The sequence below is a fragment of the Pinus tabuliformis genome, chromosome 7, assembly GCF_031772625.1.
Source record: "Pinus tabuliformis cultivar Carrire ecotype Pingquan chromosome 7, CPIR1, whole genome shotgun sequence".
In the NCBI taxonomy this organism is placed as follows: domain Eukaryota; kingdom Viridiplantae; phylum Streptophyta; class Pinopsida; order Pinales; family Pinaceae; genus Pinus; species Pinus tabuliformis.
Genome location: NC_142293.1, coordinates 1,369,205,677 through 1,369,230,310, shown reverse-complemented (window position 1 = coordinate 1,369,230,310; position 24,634 = coordinate 1,369,205,677). Strand labels below are relative to the sequence as shown.

Sequence of the window (24,634 nt, the reverse complement as noted above, 5' to 3'; positions counted from 1 at the left end):
AGGACACAATTATCTATTTCACTTAACTGTCCTCATTTCCACTATAAATCAAACCGATTGATTATCTGTACCATGTTGGTTCTCCCCTATTCCCTATAACTCTCTCTGTTTATTATCAAGAAGATTATGGGCATACTTTTTTTTCTCTATTGATATGTTCAACCTTCTTCCGCCATCCCTACTCTTAAGGAGCGTTGAGCCACCCTCTATATATAAATAGGAAGTGTTGTTCCAAAAAATTAAAAAAAAAAAAAAAATATATATATATATATATATATATATATATATATATATATATATATATATATATATATATATTCACTAACAATTGTATGATTTTTTTCCATAGGTAGAGGATAGGGGGTCTCATCACGAGCCAACCTACCATGATCATAAGGAAGCAGCAAAGTGGCATTCCCACTATGGCCACCACACCAGGGATATGATCCAATGGTTACATCAAGAAATAAAGTCCTTGGAATAGGAGGTCTCATTACGAGTAGGCCTGACCACCTTTCGTAACTTCCCAGTGAATGGCAATGTGTTCATCTAATTACCAGCACATTGGTCTCTACTTTGGATATCATAATGCACTTCCCCAATTATACATAAAGGACCATGGTTCCAAAGGGTTGCAAAACAATTCTGTCGAGGCTATAGACGCCTGCAAGCAACAGAAGCTCTGTTGATGGTATTGGAGTTTTATTTTACATCAATAATTATTATAATGTCCTCTTCTTATGTTTTCATCTTTCTACAGAGAGACTATGCTCCTACTTTAATGTGAACCTTTTTGCATGCGTTAATCTTTTTAATCAATCACAACAGTTAAGTGGAATAAAGGTAGTAAAGCACTTTTCATGCGTATGTTGTCCTTTTTCATTATCGCATCTCCTCATGGCATCTTATCGCTCATGGATAATTCTCGTTACACACCTTGTTTTCATCACTCCAATATTATTTATGATCCTTTCATTAATATGCATACCTTGCCACTTTCATTACCCAATACATCACCCCTGTAATTCGCCGCTAGCGCGCTATCCTTTCATTAATTTGGTCGTAGTTGACCTATTATTTCGAAGGGGGTCGAGGACCTCTGGTATACTTACACATGCACTATCATCTTTTCATTTGATTTTGTAAAACAATACGACATCCCATGATCACAGAGCATGTGGCATTATAACAGTCCTCGATAACAGTATTTGTGCTTATAAAGTATCATCTGATAGAGCCATTACAACCATTTGTTATTCCATCACTCGGCTCTGTTCGTTGTTGTGCTATCTCCGCTACACTAATCGTTTGCAGAATTCAAGCATCATGGGAGGAAGAACAGTGTGCCGAGAACCTTTAACACTGGCTGTCACTGATGAAGCCAGGGAAATTCTGGCCTGTGCAGGATGGATAGCATACTTTACGAGATTTCAACCACCCAATGAGGAAATTGCCATCGAATTCTTACCGAATCTACAGAATGGACAATCCATGGTAAGAGGAAGGCAAATCACTATATTAGACACTGTGATAGCAGAAGTATCTGGGTTACCGACAAAAGGACCAGTATGGGCTGGCAAGCGATTGAAGCTGCAGGATGCTATCGAGGCTTTTAGGGATGAAGGAGAAGAGCTAATTAAGAAGGGAAAAGGCATTCGATCATCCTCTCTTGGAGATCCATGGGGAGAATTGGCACAAATTGTCCAGAACTACATTACCTGCAATGGGTGTAAAGACGTGGTAAGGCCACGACAACTCAAACTTTTAGCAGTTCTAAAACGAAAATGCTCTATTAATTTACCTGCATTATTGAATTCATTACTGCATGACACTGCTGAGAGGCTGAGACGGTCCCAACACATAGAAACAGTAGTCAGCCACCATTGTTTGATCAAGTTAATAGTTAGGTATAACCTTGCCCAGCAACAATCAACCTATGATGATCTAATATTAGCCCTTAAAGGAGGTATAGCCCTGCCAGCACCTAACCCTGTGCCAAAAATAAAGAGGACTGCCCTTTCAAGGAACATACCTCACAAGCGCAAACAATCCACAAGGTTGAGGTCAAAACAGGGAGCATCTGAAAATCCCCAAGGCGGCGCTAGTCAACCTATAGAATTATCCAACCCAATAAGTGAACAATACTTGCAGCTAGAGTTAGAAGGACAGGATAACCGTAAATCAGAGCATGAGGAAGGAACAGGGCATTCTGGAGATGAACAAAGAAACGAATTGCGACTTCCCTCAACACCAAATATGAGTCCCCAAGGCAATTTATTGCACGATTTTGAGATGGCCTAGGTCCTGGCCAACATGAATGTTTACATGCGGCCTGAAGGACTGCTCAATTTTAACTCAAGAGAAACCCAATCTCCTGTGAATTTTGGCCATACCAGAATTCTATCTCCATGAAAAGATGTAAGTCGCGAAGCTGAAATAGATGCAGAGGCCATTCAAGAAGAAGAGAACCAATCTAGCGACACTCTTCCAGTGGAAACTAGCCAGGTAGGCCTAAGCACAGAAAAAATATGCCAAGAAGAAGAAGCCGAGACAGAAATAATTCGGGAAACCGATAACCAATCTGGAGACACGGTCTTATTAGAATAGAGCCAGGGTGAGCAACCAGGCTCTTTAGAAGCAGAAGCCATTAGCGAGATTGTTAGCAGAACAGTCCCTCCTCCGAAAAAGTATAAAGCCAAATTGAAAAATCTTAGGAAAGAATAGTAGAAGCTTCGCAAAATGGTCAAAAGGGTTAGAAGAAAAATAAGAGAAATCACAGTGGGAAAGGTTCCGGACAAAACCCAGGAGACAGTAAATGCAACTATACAAACAGAGTTATATGAAGGTAGGGCTACAGGGACCCAAACAGAGCCCATACCTACTCAACCAGTTATCACTCAAAAGGAACAACATACAATTCTAGTAGACGTAGCTATTCAGACAGAGGATGTACCCTCTTGTAGCATGGCTACTCAGACGGAGGTTTGGACCTCCCATAATAAAGAAATTCAAATAGAAAACATCCTTTATCATAGCATAAGCACTCAGACAAGCTTACAAGCCAAAGAATGTGCATAAGCACTCAGACAAGCTTACAAGCCAAAGAATATCATGACACAGAATGACCCCATTATACTAAATCTTCAGAAAGAATTAGCACAAGCTTGGCTCACATTAGAACGGCTTGAGCAAGAAACCGTGTCCCAACAGAGATATCAAGAACTGCAGAGACAGCTTCAGGAAATGAATGAAACAGAGAGCGAGACTTTCAATAGATACAGAAAAGCAGAAGAGAAAATAGAGAGAATCAAGCTCAAACTAGATAGGGTCATAGGTCGGACAGACACCATCTACTCATTATATACATATGTCTTAGCATTCACGTCTCCCGCCACCAATTATGCCTTGTTTTTGTTAGAACGATACTCGCTATGAAAATTAAAGCCATGAGAGCTGGAAAACCAATTGAATTAAAAACAGTTGAAGATTTTATAAATTGCTGCAAACAGCATGGTGTAAAAGTTCAAAGGCTTCTTTTCAAATTTTACCTGCACAATTTTGTATTAGAGAACGAGGTGGAAAAGAACCCTAACCCTTTTGTGGGAGATGTTCAATTCCAGGCCTTTATCGCGTTTTTAGTTAACCAACTTAAATGGTTTAAAGCTCATAACACATTCCAACGACAAGAGCATGGATTGGATCTCTAGGTAAGAAGTGAACCCAAGCACTATCTGCAAATGCTTACCAACCATAAGAGTCTGATGAGAAGGGAAGGGGTGATTAAAATTTTAGGGCCTATTCATAAGAGATTGTACAGAATGGAGTATCATATTTTCACTCCATTCAAGAAAGCTCTCTGGCTGCATCCAAGCTTAGGTGGATAGTCTCCACTAGTAGTGTGTAGGATAGAGAGCCATTTAATTACAGAAATTTTAAAGCAGCTGCGGCTCGTTTGTCACCTATAGCAACCTTATTTTAAGAGAAGGACCTTATTGGTTAGGATGTCAGTTTCGTAGCCCCATCATTTGGTATCCTCCTGAAGGTTATCGGGTTATCTACGAAAAAGGAAGGGCCCGCCTTTGCGTTCCTAGCTCAACATCATGGTTTTAGACCAATTTTTGACGCTCCTTCTCCAGCCTACTCTTTAACTACACCGCATCAGAATTACTTACTTTGCATGAGGACATGAAACAGGGTAAGCAGGGGAGTATGTTGAATTACGAAATGGGTATGTATTTACTATTAATTTCATCACCTTTTTCCTTGATTCTTATCTTTTTCATATCTTAGTGTGCTAATATATTGACGAATTATGATAAGAAACGGATGAATTATTTGCAGTTACGATTTAGCTAACTTTTACTCTTCTTTATGCAGAAAAATAACAAAAGGAACAATTGTTGTTCCCTAACGATGGAACAGCAAAAACCGACAAACAAAGGATGGAATGCGTCGGTTGCGGACAAGGCCGACGGCGAATCAAAAGGATCAACACGAAATAGGAAAGGTGTCTGAAGTTAGTAATCGGTTTCGAATCCCTCAGGATCACATTTATCCTTTACCCCTTTCTGATTATAAAAGAAATCGATTGTAGGAAGAAGGGGGAATCTCTATTATTTTTCAAATTGTAATTTTAATTACAGGCTTGCACTGTTGGAGAACATGACCATATTGTCATGTTACTTAAGTTCGATGATTAATATATAATTAAAGTTGTTGTTCCCTCGCATTATCTGAAGTAGCTCAGTAGTGTTCATTGGTGGCTAAGGGACCGGCCTCTGGTGGATTGAACTGCTTCCTTGTGTTATATATTTCTGATTCTCACAAAGTTTGATTGGTTTGACAATTTTCCTGTTTCTGTGAATTTACCTTATTCGTTGTTTACTGCTTTTCTCGATTGAAGTAGTATATGTTCTTTATATATTTCACAGCGCTGTCATTTGATTTGATTTATATTTATTACAAAGTAAATTATTTAGATAGTGAATCGTATCGATTTAATCAGCTGTAAGAATTTGGTTATCACTATTGAACTCTCAGATTGATATCATTTCTGTTTTGATTGCTTTATAGAGATTGAATATGATTTAGATTGAATCAACTAAGAAGAGATGAGTTATTGCTACTGTGCTCTCGGCTGATGCTATTGTTACTTGAATTGCTTGTGTAAGATTTGATTTCAGTAGAGGATTGCGTTTTGAAACTTAGATGTCATATTTACTTTAATAATTACGATTTGAGTTTATTAGATGCATCCATTTACTCTTGTATCAAAGATCTATACTACAATTTAAGAAACATTACTCTCTGAATTTATAGCATGCACATATTGTGTACACTCTTGAAATAAGAGGACTTGCCCGGATTGATGATTAATGTGGGGTAATTAGGAGTTTTAAGAGACACATTTTATCAGCCAATAGATATATGTTAACTCAAATCTATGTGAATAGATTTCAAATTAAGATAAAACTATTTAACTTTCAAATCTCTTTGTTAATAATTTTTTACTAACAAATTTAAATATTTCAAATAATATAATTTTTTAAAATTTGATATTAATAAATTTGATATTAAAATAATAAAAAAATAAAATTAATTTACTGACTACAATATATTTTTTTAAATTCTCAATTAATAAACTTGATATTAAGATAATAAAAAAATTAAAATTAATTTATTAACTTTAACTTGAACCCTCAGTCCAAGATATACCATAATGATTTGTTCAATTACTTGATCTATCCAACTAAGATGTACAATAAATTATATATTCAAACCCTATTAAATAAATTTAATTATTAACTATTATTGTAATTAAATATCACTCGATCCTATTAAATAAATTTAGTTATTAACTATTATTGTGATCAAATATCACCGGATCCTTAAGACATCCTCCATTCTAATATTACTGTATACAATATTATTTTGAGCTCCAAAACCTATTTAGCTATGAAACATAGAGAGAGTAATGTTCAAAACCTATTCTAAATGTACAAAGAAAATATGTTCAGTTAAGAAACATATAGAGAGTAATGTTCATGACCCAACACCAACCATTACAAGTTATAGAGAAAAACATCATCATGATTTGCCACATTTATAAAATAGGAATATGAAGATAACCTTGCTTTACAATAAATCTATGTCAAAAACCCACATTCATCCTGATATTGATTAAACTCTGATAGATTTATTTAAATATCAAATTTTTGGATTAATAATTTTCTGTTTTCTTATTTATATCTATTAAAATAGTAGATTTTAGATTAATTTTTGGATTAATAATCTCTTATCTCCATATTTATATCTATCAAAACAATATGATTTTGAAGTTGGAAGTGTTTATCAAATGAATATTAAGTTTATTGACTTGAATTATTTGTCCAACATATACGTTATTGGATTAAATCTTATTAAAGTCTATTTAGTTATCAATTTAATTTTTAATTTTTTTTTGTATTGGTGAGGGTATTATTTTTTTTTTGTTTTTTAATTTTGTATTGGTGAGGGTACATCATGGTAATGTTCAAGGATAACAACAAAATAGGGTGGGGAGTTGAATATGTGAATTAACATATAAGAGTGCATTAACAACCCACCTATCCAAAACCTATGGACATTTAGTTACCAGATGTTGTTGTAATTGGTTCTTACCAAATCTTTGCAATTACCAGATATTAATCTGAGTAGCTGTTGAAAGTATTCTGAATAATTGTTACATCCTCCATTCCAATATTTTGAAAAGAGCAATTCCAAAGTTTCTGTAGAGAAAACAACTCTGAAATACTACATTCTATATCTACTCACAATATGACTCGTAGTATATCCATTAATATGAGGGGGTTGGGAGCTGACCCCAAATTTATAGCTCTCAAAGACTTGTTCCTTTCCTTATATCCTAATCTCATCCTCATTCAGGAAACGATGCATAAGCGTTCTGAAGTTATTTAATATTTTCAGAAAATGTTTCCAAGTTGGCATATCACTGCAATTGATTCCACTGGCCTCTCTGGGGGACTAGCGGCTTTATGGGATCCATCCTGGCTCTCGCTTAAGGCCTTTAGATGTTTTTCTAGCATTCTGCTGGAAGCCAGTTTTCGTGGTACACCCGGCAATATCCATATACTTATTGTATATGCTCCTTACAAGGATTGTCTTACCTTCTGGAATCAGATCCTCTAGTCAGAAATAATGGAACTGGCTTCCTTAATAATTGCGGGAGATTTAAACTGTACCTTAAGCAGTGATGAAGTATGGGGTTGCGGTAGAAATATGGATCCTCTAGTCGGCACTCTACAAGACACCCTGCTTACATATAATTTTGTAGACATATGTCCTGCCAAAATTTCCCCCACATGGGATAACGGCATATCTAGTACTGCATATCTGGCCAAAACGCTGGATCGATTCTTAGTTCATGAAAATTTGATTGAACGTCTGGGCTTTTTAGGTTCCGAAATCATCAGCAACTTCACATTTGATCACAGACCCATATCACTGCAATGGAGGAACACTGGAATCCGAAAGGGATTTCCCTTTAAATTCAATAGAACTTGGATGGAAGACCAAAAGTTCAATGAGCTTGTTCAGGAAACCTGGAAAAGTCACCCTATTCTCACAATTTCCTCCCCTTCTCAGCATCTCCTTGACAAACTAGCTTCCCTTCGGAAGGTAGTAAAGCCCTCGCAAATTCGGAAGCAAAAAGCTAACAGGAAAGACCTAGAAGACATTTAGACGAAACTGGACAGGATTGTCTTAATGATGTCATCTCAATGCCTTTCCTTAAAGGTTTGCCTTCGCATACAAGAACTAGAAATTAGGAAAAAAAATTACTGTCTATTGAAGAAGCCACATGGAGATTAAAAAGCAGGGCTATATGGCTAAGCGAAGTAGATCGTAATACAAAGTTCTTTCATGGAAATGCAAACCATCGGCGTAACATAATCACAATATGGGAGATTAGGGAGGAGGAAGGGAAAACACTACAGACTTAGGAAGATATATGTAATGTAGTTGTACAGCACTTCCAGGGAACCTTCAGTAGAAATGAAATTATAATGGCTGAAGATATCATCTGGGGAATTGAACCTTATCCTACAATGTTCAAAGATGAACAGAATGAAGAACTATACATACCTGTTTTCGAAGAGGAACTTCTGGAAGTGATGAAATCTTTCAAGAGAGATAAATGTCCAGGTTCGGATGGATGGACGATTGAATTCTTCCTTCACTTCTTTTAATTAGTAAAGAAGGATCTTCTGAGTATGGTTGAGGAATCTAGAACTTCGCAATATATATCATCAACCTACATTGCCCTTATTCCAAAGAAAAAAAATGTCAATTCCTTCTCAGATCTTAGGTCGATCTCCCTATGCAATTCCATCTACAAAATTATCTCTAAGATCAGTGCTGGCAGAATGCGAGATACTCTCTTGCGCTATATCTCACAGGAACAACATGGTTTCCTAAAAGATAGACTTATTCATGATGTTGTTGCAAACACTCAGGAAAGTTTGCATTCGATCCATACAAAAAATCTTGATGCAACCATTTTTCAAATTGATTTAAAGAAGGCATATGATTGCCTGGATTGGGGTTTTTTAAGATGTGTTCTCACCAAAATTGGTCTCAACCCATACTGTACAGACTGGATTATGGCCTGTGTAGACAAGGTAAATTTTGCCATCCTTATTAATGGATACCCAACCAACTACTTCTGAGCTGCTAAAGGACTGAGGCAGGGATGCTCCCTATCCCCGTTATTATTCATCCTGGCAATGGATTGCCTAAGTCTGCATATCAAAAGAGTTGTTATAGAGGGACATTTCCGGCCTCTGATGATTAGCAAAAACAACAACATATCACACAACCTATTCGTAGATGACATTCTGATTCTGGGTATGCTCTGCCGTTTCACTTGGATATGTCTTTATAATATCCTAAAGAAATTTACAATGGCTTCAGGATTACAAATAAATGAAAGGAAATATGTAATCTATCACAGAAAATGTGGTAGGGAAACTATTGATTACATTGCAGGTTTATACAACATCAAAGAAACTCCTATTCAAGAGGGAATGAAGTATCTAGGATACCACCTTAAACCTTCTTGCTACATTCGAGCAGACTGGCAATGGATCATAGATCGTTATTATAAAAGAATATCTGGATGGGAGTGTAAATGTCTGTTGATGGGTGGGAGAGCTACACTTTCGCAAGCAGTTTTAGCACAATTAATTGTATATTGGACTCACCTTTTTTATGTACCAGCGAGCATTATTAACGAGCTAAACCACCTTACAGCAAATTTCATTTGGGAAGGCTGTCATGAAAAGAAGAAATTTCATCTAGCCAAACTCGCTAAAATTACTCTTCCAAAAGAACTGGGAGGTTGAGGGATTATGAATCTTCAAAAATTTGGAGCAGCTTTACTGTGTAAATCCTTATGGAGGGGCTTATATGGGGAAGGCTCTTGGAGTATTTCCATTAAAAAAAAGTATCTGGGCACCAAAGACTTCGCCTTCTAGTACATAAAAGTTACTATTGGCACCATACAAGCCTCTGCGATTTGGCAAAGCTTCCGCGAAATTCAATATTTTTTCTTACAACATCTCACATGGAGTTTCTAGAATGAAAACAGAATTTTAATTGCATTGGACCCAATCCTAGGAGCTGGGGAGGAATGTTCTATTCCACAGGAAATTAAAAATGCCTTACATCATGCGGGCATCTTCGTATGGGGAGAAGCCATTGCGAGTTGGCAGGGGCCTTCACTGATCTGGAAAGAAGCACATAGTATGGGCTTACATGGCCAAGCGACCCTACAATGGAACAAGATTTTGGCAAACATAAACAATATAGGAATTTGTCGTACAGAGTCTTGAGACTATCTCACATGGAAGGGGAAGAGGAGCACTAATAGTATAAGTGTTTCTGATACCTATTTATCTTTATCCAATATACCACCACCCCAAACAAGTCGGCAATTTCCCACAGCTTTATGGAAAACAGGAATTCCAAGCAAAATTATAATATTCTCTTGGTTAGTTTTTCACAACAAAAACCTCATATGGGAGAATCTACAGAAGAGGCAGTGGCAAGGGTCGGGCATTTGTTCTATCTGCAAAGCTGAAGTTGAAAACAACGAGCACATCTTCCTGCAATGCAAACTCACCACTCAGGTATGGAAAAACTTATCTAATTTTTTTGGTTTATGTTTTATAATGCATTCTTCCATAAAGGACTCACTAGAATGGTGGAGTGCACAGAAGGCCTCTTGGAGACCCATTCCCTTAATGTGTATATGGACAATTTGGAAATGGAGGAACAATTTCTTATTCCAAAACAAGAAAGAAGAGTTTCAGCAAATCACTCACAAAGTTATTTCATATTACAGCGTTTTCATGCCACAGCTCAAACAGCTAAGTAGTAAGCCTCGTGGGCACAATAACCCTTAGCTAGAGTACCCAATGGGTTTCTTTGATGGCGCAACACAAAAAGGTATATGTTCTTGTGGTTTTGCATTTCCATGAATGAATAACTAAAATACAAACTTTACTGGAATGGAGGGAATGGTTTCAACAACAAAGAGGAGGCAATGGCACTTTGGGATCTATTATGTTTTAGCAATTTTCTAAAGATCTTTGTTTTACATATACATGGAGACTCCAAAATTATAATTGACCATGTTTTAGGGAAGATATCCATAAATAACCCTCTTCTAATAGGATGGATGAAGAGAATTGAGATCTTCTGGCAAACACAAAATGGATACTCTATTCAACATGTAGACAGATCCCAAAACGAGCAAGCTGACAGATTATCAAAAAAAGGTCTGTCCCAAGAACTTGGCAAATGGCATATGGATATTCTCTGGGAAAACAACACCTATAACATGGAAGACTTGCTCCTTCCAGGACCATAATTCTGAACACTGTTCTTTTTTGTGTCCCTGTTGTTGGATTACTTCTGCCTGGCCACAGGGCATTGTACAATGTCCTTTGCGAAATGGGATTTCTCTCCTTCACAGACGATGACTATCTTTTTTTACAACAAGGTTATATTGTTCCAAGTTTGGGCTGTAACCTATCTTATTCTATAACTACTTCACACAACCTCCATATATAGTTTTAACAATGAAGAACCTATTTCGTTCTTTCCTTCTAATTTTTGGGGAAAGATGATACTCATTGATTCAACATGATGTTTACTGTCTACGATTATTGGCACTTGTTTTTCCAACTACTTGTAATTTTTGTAAATTCTCCTTTGCTATTAATATAAATCGTGGTTTTTTCCTACTAAAAAAAATTAAAGTACAATCATAAATTCTATTTTGCTTTATCCATTAATGAATCTCTAGATCTTGAAATCTCAAATTTGATAAATATGATTTATTTTATTTTATTTTTGTAACTTAGTAATCAAACCAATAAAAAAAACCAATATTACTGTATCTCATTACAGACCAACTCATGCTGCTGAAATTACTGTCAATAAAAGACCAGCTTTTACTTCTGCCAAAAATATCTCTAGATGTAACCATGATCTATTTACACACTCCTGAAATAAGATATTGACTTCGAAACATTAATTAAAAACAAAGGGAAAAAGCATGTAACTCATTTCCTATCAACATGGACTTCGAAACATTGATTAAAAACAAAGGGAAAAAGCATGTAACTCATTTGCTATCAATATAGAGCAGCTCGTGTACCAGTTTTCGTCCGCCTGAAACATGGTCGCATCTTTTAGAGATGTGCGAATTGAGTCTCACCGTCCATCGAGGGACACCATATTTGTTTATTCTATTAACGCAGGTGCCCATTCATTCGCCATTCATTCGGCCAATGATACTTGTTTCTTTAATTTATTCATGTGCCCATTCATTTTTTTAATCTCTTCATTGTCTTATTATTATGGCGATTCTTGCACCTGACAAAATTCCGATTACTTTACTGCTTCCTGGAGGATGTTTCTTGCACCTGACAAAATTCTGATTACTTTACTGCTTCGTGGAGGATGTTTCGAGACGCATGGTTTTGGCGTTCTCTAACTATGATTTTTTTTTTTTGAGTTTTTATTGGTGGAAAGTGTTTTTGGGTCAATTTTTCATTTTTTTTCTCATGAATATCATCATAGAGTCTCATGCTATAATCCGAAAAAACCTTATCATATGCTCAAACCTCTTTGATAGAAGATTCTTTGTTGGAAAGAGAGGGGAAATAAATTTCATTAAAGAATATATTGTGAAATCTATGGAAATGAAGTTTAGGTATGTTTCAAGGTTTTTTCTTCTGGCTAGGGGTATATTATTTTTGTGTTTAGGTCCAGGGAGGATCTAGATGAGATTGGAAGATGTATTTAGTTATGAAAAGTTTATTTCTCTTTTGAAATTATTGAGAGCCTAGATTTGGTCCTTTGAGAAAAAGAAACAATATGGGAACTATGGATCAACAACTTCTATATCTTCCCTTAGAGTTATGGAATGAGGAGATCTTTAAGGCCACTAGAAATAGATTGTGTAATTAAATCACCATGAATGACAAAACCAAAAGCATGGACTACAGATCAATGGGAAATATCTATGTGGAGCTAGACTTAGGAGATGGTATTCCAAATCGAATAAATTTGTACTAGGTGATGGATGGAATTAAAGACCGTAAATTATATAAACATCCCTTTTAGGTGTATTGTGTGTAGGGCTCCAGGTCACTTTAAAGAGTGTATTCCCAAACAAGGGAAAAGACAATTTGTTAGATTGTATGCATCAAATGCTTAATTACTCTATCTATAGAAATTTTTTATTAAGAATGCCCCATCAACCAAAATTTCTTGAGACTTTAAGGAGGAAAGAGGTACCATGTTCCTGAAGCGAATTCACTGAGTGGAAATTCAGCAAATGTAGAGGCCAACAAAACATATAAGGAATTATATTTTAATTGAAAAGGAAAGACATTCTAAATTGTCGAAAGAACTCAATAATATTCAATTTGAGCTTAATGTGTTATAGGTCATAAACAAAAGGGAAAGTGGGTAACAAAGGGTAAACACCTTTCCATGGATGTTTTACAAGACATTGAATCTTCAAGGAGGTTCTCATTGTAGGAAATGGGGCAGAGATTGAATACCACAATTTTGGTGTGGACAACAGTTCTATAGCCATTGAAATTATGTAGCATGGTTTAGCATAGAAAAAGGCTTCTTAGGATCAACACAAGGGATCCCATAGTTTATGAATATCAATGAAATATAAGAATATCATTAGGTGCACATCTTTACCAAATGGGGAATTTGAAAGGGGCTATCCAAATTACTGACAAAATGTACCATCTCAAATTAGGTAAGAAGAAAAAGGAAAAAAAATACCTAGAATTGCAAGGACATGTATTGTAAGTTAACTTTAGTCTTTCCAAACAAAAATGTAATGAGAAAATCTAATATTAAAATAAATAAATAAAATAATAGATTGAGCTATAATTTCAAAGTAAGAAATAAAGAGGAAGAAATTATTTTCTTATTAATCAAATCTTCAAAAAAAAAAAGGTGATTAAAAGAATGTTTCATAAATATAATTGAGATGTGATATTTATTTAGGAGACTATGTTATGATTTTATAAGTAATTTGATAGTCATAATTTAGGGATGGGGAGCATGCAAGTGTGGTCACCTTATACTAATAGAAGCATACAAGGGACATTTAATCAAGTAACCCCACCTGTATGTGACCATATATATAAGCTTCCCAAACATCATTTTACTAAGTGAATAACAAAGCTTCATATTTAAAGACTCTAGAACATGTCTCTAGCTTGAAAAGATTGTTTAAAATTGAGTTCGCATCGATATGCGAAAGAGATTTAATACCACTTGTACTATTCCTAGAAAAAAAATTAGTGACTGAAGAGAAATACCAAAAGAATTATAAAGTACAAAATGTAAAATATGAATACAAGAATATTGAATATGTTGAATATTAACCATTATATTCATAAATATGCCTCTCTGGGGAGGTAACCTCCAAATGAGAAAAGATTTAATACAATGATAATACTTGACAAAACATTAGATAGATTCCTACCTATATAGATATTTTTCACTCCAAGATCCTGAATTTACCAGTCCTCCCACCATCAATGAGTAGGTGTCCCTTTAACATCAAGTGTAACCACATCTACCTAATTAGTCTTATTTAGAGAACATGTCCTTGTACATTGACTCCTTAGCAACATTTATGTCATGAAGTCAAGGTAGGACCCTAACAATTTCATGTTCTTGAGACATTTATTTCGAACCACAAATTCTTATAAAAGAATAGCTTGAGCCAAATTCCCAACAACAATTTATTGCAAAATTATTAAAAAGAAAACACATATTACATAAGACTACAACCAACCATTGGACAATGCAAAGAAGTAATTAATACATCAATTAAAGTCATATCATTGGCTATTAACATGTTAGTAGACCTATTTATGTTGTCCCTAAAATATCCATTAAGATATTAAATTATTATAATTCATGCTCATATAAATAATCATGTTCTAGAATTTTTGATAATCCATAAAACCTACTCATACTAATTTATCAGGTTAACTAGGTCCCATTCTTTACCAATTACCATTACAATGTGAGATCAAACCCAAATACTACATAAATTTACCCTTTTCTCTTCATTAAATATTAAAATATTCTGTTAAAATTCAGCTAACACTTTAGAAAATAAAAAAATAGAAATATTTTTAAGTGATGCAGGAAGACCCAAAAAAATCACGGGGAATAAAGAAAAGAAATATGCATCATACTCATAAAATTATTATTGATAAGTCGATATTATAAAATATTCCACTTGGAACACTCGTCCTTACCCTTTTCTCTTCATTAAATATTAAAATATTCTGTTAAAATTCAGCTAACACTTTAGAAAATGAAAAAATAGAAATATTTTTAAGTGATGCAGGAAGACCAAAAAAATCACGGGGAATAAAGAAAAGAAATATACATCATACTCATAAAATTATTATTGATAAGTCGATATTATAAAATATTCCACTTGGAACACTCGTCCTTATTAATCCTCATTATTGTGGTAAAACATGTGCAATGTCTTCCAGCCCATCTTGCAGTTACCATTCCTTATTGCAATATCTTTAATTTTTCTTTCAATTCACTTTTCAAAATATACAAGTTATATATTCAAACCCTATTAAGTTCATTTAGTTAAACCCTATTAAGTTCATTTAGTTAGTAACGGTTATTGTGATTCAATACAACTGAATCCTTCTGATAACCAGCTGTATTGTGACTAACGGTTAAGACATCAGAGAGAAGTATTTATGATCCAACACTAGTCATTACAAGTTATAAAGAAAAACATCATCCTGATTTGCCAAATTCATAAAATAGTAATATGGAGATAACCTTAATTTCAGGTTAGTTGCAAGGCTTTATAATAAATCTATGTTAACCCACATCCATCTTAAATTAAGATGATTTTTTTATATATCAAATCTCTGGATTAGTAATCTCATGTTTCCCTATTATGATTTTTTTTTCAGAATCAAAATTTTTAAACCTGACTATCAGTCGGAGAGATAAAAAAGATTGACTAATTCAATGATTTGAATCATCTGTCCAACATTTTTTTTACAGTACGAAAAAAGCAAGATTCTATAATGATGGGATCCAGATTACATAACAGTAAGTATAGAGCTAGTACAAACAGCTCGGAGTGAAAATAAAACTGCATAGTGCAGAAAAAAAACTAAACCATACAGAATATAACTATGAGAATTCTGGAAGATGAAAAAAAGCAAAATGAGGTAATATTTACAAATCTGAGAAGCTTGTGCGATAGAGAAAATCAAAAGACAGGTGCATGGTATGTAAGTTATTTAACAATGATTTTACAATGCTAAATTTGAACTTAATGCGAAATAAACATAGAATCAATTGCCCAAATGAAAAATACTTCCAGCGATTGATGCTACTCACACTCCAAAAGAAAACTTTATGCTATGCTTCCGGCAGTCCCTTCTTTTGTTTTCTGCAACTCAAATATGAACTATGAACTGTGGAGATTTACACTGATGCAGAGAACCTGTAGCTGAACCTCAGCCAAAACTTACGCAGAACTATCACCATCAAAGAACATGCGAGCATTCAAGAACGATAATGAAGGCACTACACTCAAAACAGAGACTCTCGCCCACCAGTGTCAAACACAGCAAGAAATCATAGCGTGGTGGCATTGGAAATATTTAAATGCACATAACAATCCATATGGTCACTCACGGGAGGATCAATGCTAAAGGACAAAGAAAATAGTAAACTAGGGTGAGTCAAAAAGACGCTGCAGCTGCCTGTCTCCAATTATTTTGCCTATGCTCTCGGTGGAGCCTCTCAGCGTTTTGAGTTACCTGGTGCTTTGCAACCTTTTGACAGATTTGCAACACTGCTGAGGTTATTTAAATGACCGCCAAAGCAAATCGCAGAACTGTTATGAGGAGAGATAAATGCCCAAACAGAGAGCACTCCCGTTCATCAAGCTATGAAATGTAATGAAGAGAAGAGAAAAGAAAAGAAAAGAAAAGAAAAGACACTGTAGAAAATTTGAAGGCACTTTCAAGTTCTGCTCTTTCAATTTGATGGTGTAAAATGGAATGGGATTGAGATACAAGCTTGGGGACCAAAGAGATAAATATATAGCCAAGCTTCCATCAAGCTTCTGTTGGCTATTTGTCAGGTGTTCCACAGATCATGGCAGAGAACTCCAGATGGAGTAATGGACCACTTCAGAAGCTCCAACAAGAAATTAATTCACTGCAGTTGATTTCCCTAATTTAAAGAAATTAGGGCAGTTGGTTTCCAGAAATTAAGGAAATCACTGCAGTTCACTTCCGTAATTGTAGGCAGCAGTTGGGAAAATTTAATGAAACTTAACATGGTATATATCAGGGCAAAAGTATAGTAGAGTGAGTTATGTACCCGGAAGTGAAAAATCCTAAATTTAATGCTTTATGTCCCCCATTGTAATAATCATTTCCCATTTACTAATTTGTGATTAAAAACCTTTCTTTAACCTTACATGCTTCCATCTTTAGTCTATACTAACTGTTATGCTAACTGCCTCTCATCAAACCCTTGCAATTACAAGTTATTAGTATGAGTAGGTGCTAAAAGCACTCTGAATAGCTGTTACACCCTCCAAAACAACTCTGAAATGCCAGATTCCATATAGGCTCATAGGCTCAGCGCTTAAATAACTATTAAAGTAGTGAAGTACAACCATAAATTCTGTTTTGCTCTGTCAATTCATTGAATTCTGTAGTGAAGTACAGCCATAAATTCTGTTTTGCTCTGTCTGAATTTTGGATTCTGGGATCCTAGATCTCATAATAAATATGATTTTTTTTAATACAAAAGAAAAACTCATTACAATTTAGTTGTTGAATTAGCAGTGGAAACAGTTTACGGGTTATTATTTATTATAGTAGACTGATTAATCACAATATTCACAGAAAATCAGACTAATTAAAATTACTCATAAAAACTAAACTTCCACTCTTACTAAATATCTCTGAATCTCCAGCCCTTAACCTTAATCTATTTAACACTCATACTAATAAAATAAAATAAGATATTTATTTTTACACATTAAAATACATAACAGCTAATTGGAATTGGCATCCTATCAAATTTAGGGGCAATAAATTACAGTTGTCTTCTTGGCTCGCAAATATCTTTCATACCTTTCATAGATGACGATTTATGAGGACAAGAGGCAGACTGAGAAGGCTATCAATATGACCATAAAATCATTCAGCCACAGCAGAATTGAATTACTGTCATGTTGATCGCCTTCTCAGTGCGCCTCTTCTTCTCCTCCGCTCCTCTGCTTACACCTCCTGCTGCATACCTTCTCAGTGCTCTGCTTCTTCTCCCGCGCTCCTCGGCTTACACCTCTCCTCTCCTGATCACACTCCTACCTGCACATGCCCATATATATAAGGCATTCTGTGCCAATTTTCCTCCAGCACCTCTCCTCTCCTGACCACACTCCTACCTGCACATGCCCATATATATAAGGCACTCTGTGCCAATTTTCCTCCAACACCTCTCCTCTCCTGATCACACTGCTACCTGCACATGCCCATATATATAAGGCTTTCTGCCCCAATTTTCCTCCAATTTTCTTTTAGATATGTACAAATTGGCTCTCACTGTCCATCAAGGGACACGATATTTGTTTATTCAATTAAACGCAGGTGCCATTGATTTTCCAATGGTTTCTTTTTCTCTGGTGAAGGTTGCAGGTCGTAATTCCAGTTTTCACGGACCATCGAAAGGTGTGTAACGTGCTTGTTTAATTTAATCATGTGCCCATTGATTTTTCGAGACGCATGATTTTTGCGTGCCAACTACCTCATTACAACCACACAAAATGCGTAGTATAAAACACATCGAGGTGACGTTTCCAGATGACGTTGCTAAGCTTTGTGCAGCATGGACTGTGATGAGCGATGACAATTGCCACATTGAAAAAAAATTCCCAAAAAATAATTTGTCGAGCAGTAAAGTTGATTTCGCAACTTCTTATAATTTATTTAATTTTGTTTGCTTTTTATAGTGATGCATTTATTTTCTCATGGAAAACCGGAGGAAGTGTTATTTTCCACACGTTTTTAATAATAATGTTATTTTTCCTTTATGAAAAAGTCACAAAATGTTTATGGGCCATCATCTAAAAGAAGATAGAATCAATCTAGTGAAGAAGGGAATCAGGTTTTGTTTAAGGTTCATCATGTAAAGGAAGATAGAGTCAATTTAGTGGAAGAAGAGAATGAGGTTTTGTTTAAGAGTCATTATCTAAAGGAAGATAGAGTTAATTTAGTGAAAGAAGGGAATGAGGTTTTGTTTAAGGAGGTTATTTTTAGAATATTTAAGTGACCAGAACATGGCAAGGAAAGAAATTGTTTGTTGGGAACCATTAGCACGATAGATTTATTTTAGTAGAAGAAGGGAAAGAGGTTTTGTTTAAGAAGACAACTTCAAAATCTATGAAAGAGGCAATATTTCTAGGTCATCAAGGAAAATTATCTCCAACCAACACCCTCAAAAAGTCCATGGGATACTATGGGGTAAATTTAAATTTAGTGACATCATGCTTGTTAATGGAATTTCAAATGTGATGGAGAAGATTCCATGGTTATTCCTTATAGCAGATGCCTATGATTAAATTTTTGAGGCAATTTTAGAGCAAAAAAAGATATCATGAAAGAAGATGGGTCCTTGATCACGTCCATGGTATAATCCAAGGAAAACAATGTTTGGTCAAAGATGGTAAGAAATAAGGATTTGAGTACATTATTCCCATCCAAAGGTGTGGAACATTTTGGAATTTACCTAGCTGTTGATGATAGGAATTTTTTCTTCTAAGTGAAGATCATCCATCTCCCTATTGTTGGAAACACTAAGAGGGGGTGAATCAGTATTTCTCTTCAATTAGCATTTTTAATTTCACAAAGCATTAATCATTATTAACACTAGATCAACATAACTTTCAACATCACATGAATAGTAAACGACATCATTCAACTATGCACAAACATCAAGACAATAGTACAATTTTTTAGGTGGATACCCTTCCGGGAGAAAAACCATTGAACGCTTCTTAATATTTGTCTTCAATAAAATTTACATCAATATTTTCAGCTCCAACTGATAGAGGCTCCAACCCCCTAGTTTTCAGGCTCCAACCTTAAGAATGCTTCAACACCCCGATTTACTAGCTCCAATTACAAGGACACTCCAAAACCCTGATTTACAAACTCCAACCTCAAGGATGCTCCAGCACCCTGTTTACCAGTTGTAACCGAAAGGACACTCCAATGCCCTACGTAGGCTCCAACCTGCTCTAACACCACCTTGCCTCCCTAATCAATCGATGGACCACGTTTCACAATTTTCAGGCTGGATCCCCCGTGCTCAAAATTAATATAAAGAAACTACAATACAAGAAGCTGTTATACAACCTCTATCAATCAATTTTACCTCTACTCAATCTACATTTCAAACCCTAGCATCAGTCAAATTTACTTCTTCACCAAACATCAAACTCAATCAATTCATTGTTTTTTCTCCTGCTCAACATCAATCCAAACCTCGCACCCAACACTCTCTAGTCATCCGCTGCTATCAATACCACTATCGTACCACCTCTGCTCCAAAAATCAAACCCTAACTTCTCTGCTCAAGTCATCAAATGTCTAGCCATGTAACCTAACAATCTTTGCATCAATGTACTAGTATATCAAGTCAAAACCTAGCAATACAACCATAATAAATCAATGGTGATACAATGCATATGGTAAGCATACTAGCAATTCATCAACCTCTAATGGAAGCATACTCTAGGTTATCAACCAAACAACAACATCATCAACACTCTCCAAGAACTCAATTATAATTCTGCGTCAAGCATGAAACCCTAACTCCTCAATACATCAATCATACCAACCAGTGAACTCAATATTCCTAGTCAAATTAAATATAGTTATGTCAATCTAATCTACTCAACAAACATTGATTCACAAACAAATTCATAACCCCCTGGTATTATCTTAACAACATGCGACGCTTGTTCATATGTAAACCATAGACAATGAGATTTGACTCACAATTATATCTACCTACATTTTTATTTGAGGTGAAATCGTCTTTCTTCTACTGGATTACGATTTGGTCAATTAATGACTCCAAAAACCATGTATGAAATTTAAATATCTACAATTTATACTTTTCTAGGCACTTCTACAAAATGGCAACGTCTCACCCTTGGTCTACTAAAATTTCTACAAAATGAAAAGTAAAAATTATTTATTTCAGATCTGTCAGCGACAATAATTGAACTTGATACCTTGAGAATAGAGCATATATACATTATCAACTTTGCAGTCTGATGCAACAAGGATTGAACACATGGTTAAACAAATTTAAGCCAAAATGTTACTCTGTGTGGGGCTAGATTGGTGAGCCAACTTATGACTACTTAAAATCACCCCTGAAATAATGCATCTACCAAATGTTTTGATATATTACAACGTTGTGTTAACCAAACTCATAAATCGATTTCTCTTTCTACGGTCTTACGGTCCAATCCTTTCATAATATTGTCTGTTTTACCACACACTAACAATGCATTTCTTCATTAACAAAGATGCCCAGGTTGCATCTATGTACACATATAACATTCACATCATATCTGCAGAATCTTCCATATGAATTTCTAACTTCCAGTTCGATATTATTAGCAGACTGATATCATTCTAGACCACAAGTCTTCACAACATTACATCATATGGATTTACGACATGGTTCATGCTACAAATTGTGGGCTCAAATTATTGCAACGAACAATTGAGAATCTTTCTCACATTTTAGACTTCGGCCAAAACAACATCAATCAATTATGTTCCAGATCACATGTATGATGTTGCAGAGTAGTCTACCAAATATCCCAGACCGTTTTTGTAGCAATATTGCACGGAATCCTCATATTTCAACATGATACAGAGAGCCGCAATCAAATAGATATAAATCACTTGATCTGTCACTTGTTTAGCTCAGACATGCCCAATTATAGAGGGCCGAGAATCTTCAAAGAAGGCACAATGAATTTTCATGACCAAAAAGAGGCTTACGTGTACTTTAGATATGCGCAGGGAGGAGTCCAAACTGGTCTTTCTCTTTGTTTTAAAGATACATTATATACATGCCTCAAAATCTCAGATTATCAAGTTGTTCTCAAGTCACAGTCTTCAAAGGGAATCGAAACCTATGGAAATGCTCAACAAATGTTACAAAGACATGCAATAGGATCATAAAAAAACAGCGAATTCCATTTAAGAAGTTGCAGCCCATACATCATCAGAACAATGTGAGTTGTGACATGTCCCTTCAGTGCAATATTAGAGTGTACCCCATATGCCCAACAATAAAACAAAAACGTTTAAATTCAGGCCTCCTCGTTGGATTTCTCTATACTCCACATGGGCAAAAAAAATCTCATAATATAATTACTTCGAATGATATTACATTACATCCATGCCGTAATGGATGAGATACAATTCCTTTTTATAGATAAGGAGAGACATTAAATTAGGCTAGCCTACTTGATCATTGAGGGAAACAATTTTTTTTAATTTCCAATAATGGAGCCAAAAATCATATGAGATCTAATTTCCTTGCAATTTTTGAGTATGTCACTTGAATATTTATCTTGAATATTTTATTTGACATTTTCCTTCAAGATTTGATAATAAAAAAAATTGTAATCCCTTCCTTTTCTTATGAATTGTTCCATAATTTACTTTGCCAAATTTTCCCAATAGCAGTTTGCCACATTATCTTCCTTTTTTGGTTTTTTTTCCCACTTGATGGGATTCTAACCATTAGAAAAACATATAGCTCAAACCATGAGGGATGCCATGACGAGCCGCATACCATTGGAATAAGTGTGACGAGAAGAATCCAATGACAATGGTCTTAAGCCTAAGATCCTTGATATTCATCCCTAAATGCTTCAACAAGTGTGGGGCTCAAGACCATTGTGGGGATTTCCAAGGGATTTGACCAATGGTGCTTCCAATTGATGAAAAATATTAAGAGCGTTCAATCAGTGACATTGGTGTCAATGACAACACCATTCAACACCTATCATGACTAGAAGAATCATGTAGTTTATTTGGTTCTAGATTACTTCTCTCTTGGTAAGAAAATGTTTTTGACCTTTCCTTCGCTATTTGACTTGCAACTAGAGAAGGCCCTTCCATTTTCAATGAATATACCCCTTCGTTCAAAATTTAGAATACAAATGAATTAGGATTAAGGAATACAATGAAAGAAAAACAAGATGTAGTCAAGGATGCTTCTCCTTTGGAAGAAGAATTGGAGATAAGAAAAGAAAGATGCAAGTTAGACCAGTTAAACTACAAAAGAAAAGAACGAATATCATGGTAAAGTCTCATTCTATAATTAGAAAAATCCCAATCATATGCTAAACGTCCTTCATAGGACATGCTTTTTTGGGGAGAAAGGGGAAATGAATCCCCTTAAATTATGAATTGACAAATTCTAGAAAAAAAAGCTTAGGTATGCTCTACGGCTCTTCCTCCTCACAAGTGGAAACATTAACATTACATGAGGTCAAGGCACGATATAAAAATCAAAAGTGAAGGTTTCATTAAATAAGTTTCAAGTTAGTCCATGTCTTTTATGCAATGGATCGTGGTTGCAAAAGTACACAAACTTAAGTAAATTTGTAGAATTTTAACAGTTAAAAGCAGACAAACATTCAACGTCAAACACATGCAAATTGATAACAAAGTTCACCCATCTTGGGCTATGTCTCTGAGTCTAGCTTCCAGTTGTGACCACTTTATTATATGCCCAAATGCTCAATACATCGACATACAAGCTTCAATATGCAAACTAGCACTACCATTATGTCCAGAAGGCTCAAAACACCCCTATCTAGGCTCTTCTTGAGCTCAAAAAGGATGATAAAATGAGCAAGTTATTCTTATTTCTTCAAAGATTCTCGTAAACTCTACAGCAAAACCAGAACACTCTCCAGAGTTCTCGACAAAATGATCCTAACCCCACTAGTAGGGCACCAGAGTAGTAGGGAGGAGGTCACAGTTTCGACCCACACTTCTCGTCGTTGATTGTGTTGGTTTTTTTAATTATATATCAATTTTTTTTAACGGGCCTCCACCCCTGCTCAAATCCTTTGCCCCTAGTTTCCTGTCAACACATGGCCATAGGCCATGGGCGTGGGAAGTGTACCACACGCTACATCTCCTAACTCCCTGCTAGTGGTCGCATCCCATTAACGTAACCATGGGTCGTTGGCCCAACCTTCATGCCCACCTATGAAACATTGGTCACATTTTTCTCCGTAAAGCCAATGGTTGAACCATTCATGCTAGCCTCCTGGTATGTAGTTTAATTACCAAACTACCCACCGTTAATCTTTAAGTATGAGCAGGCGCCTATGGTTAACAATAACCACTGTTGGCAATATGATACAGGTGTTGTCCTTGGTGGCAACTCACTCAGATGACAGATCATAGTGCAGTAGTTCAATAGCAAAGAAGAATGAATAAAGAGAGGTATACGCAGGTTCACCTTGACAAAGGAGCATATACATGTGGGTTAACAGACCAAAAGGTGCGTATAACGTACACACGCACTTTCACAGAATGAAAAGTGCGTATATCTTGGAAAACTAAGTTTTAGTCCAAGGTATTTGGTCCATGGTATTGGTCTAAGGTATTTGGTCCATGGTATTTTGATCCATGGTATTGGTCTAAGGTATCTGGTCTGAGGTATTGACCCTAGGTATTTGGTCCAAGGTATTGGTCTTAAGTGGTTTTGGTCCATGGTATTGAGAAAGGCCTAAAACTATAAAAGGAGGAGAAGATCATTAGGCCAAGAGTGCAAGTATTGAATATCTGATGAAGTGTGAGATCCAATATGCAAGTTATGGGTTTGTGATGCTTTGCTTGATCTAAACCAAGGATGAACCTATGTGGATGATGATGCATGATTGATCAGCATCTTATGG

At 35.6% G+C, this 24,634-nt stretch overlaps 1 pseudogene; it reads left to right on the top strand.

The window, feature by feature from the left end:
• Nucleotides 1-2,739: 2,739 nt before the first annotated feature.
• Nucleotides 2,740-24,634, top strand: part of LOC149252716 (uncharacterized) — an 85,323-nt pseudogene continuing 63,428 nt past the window's right edge.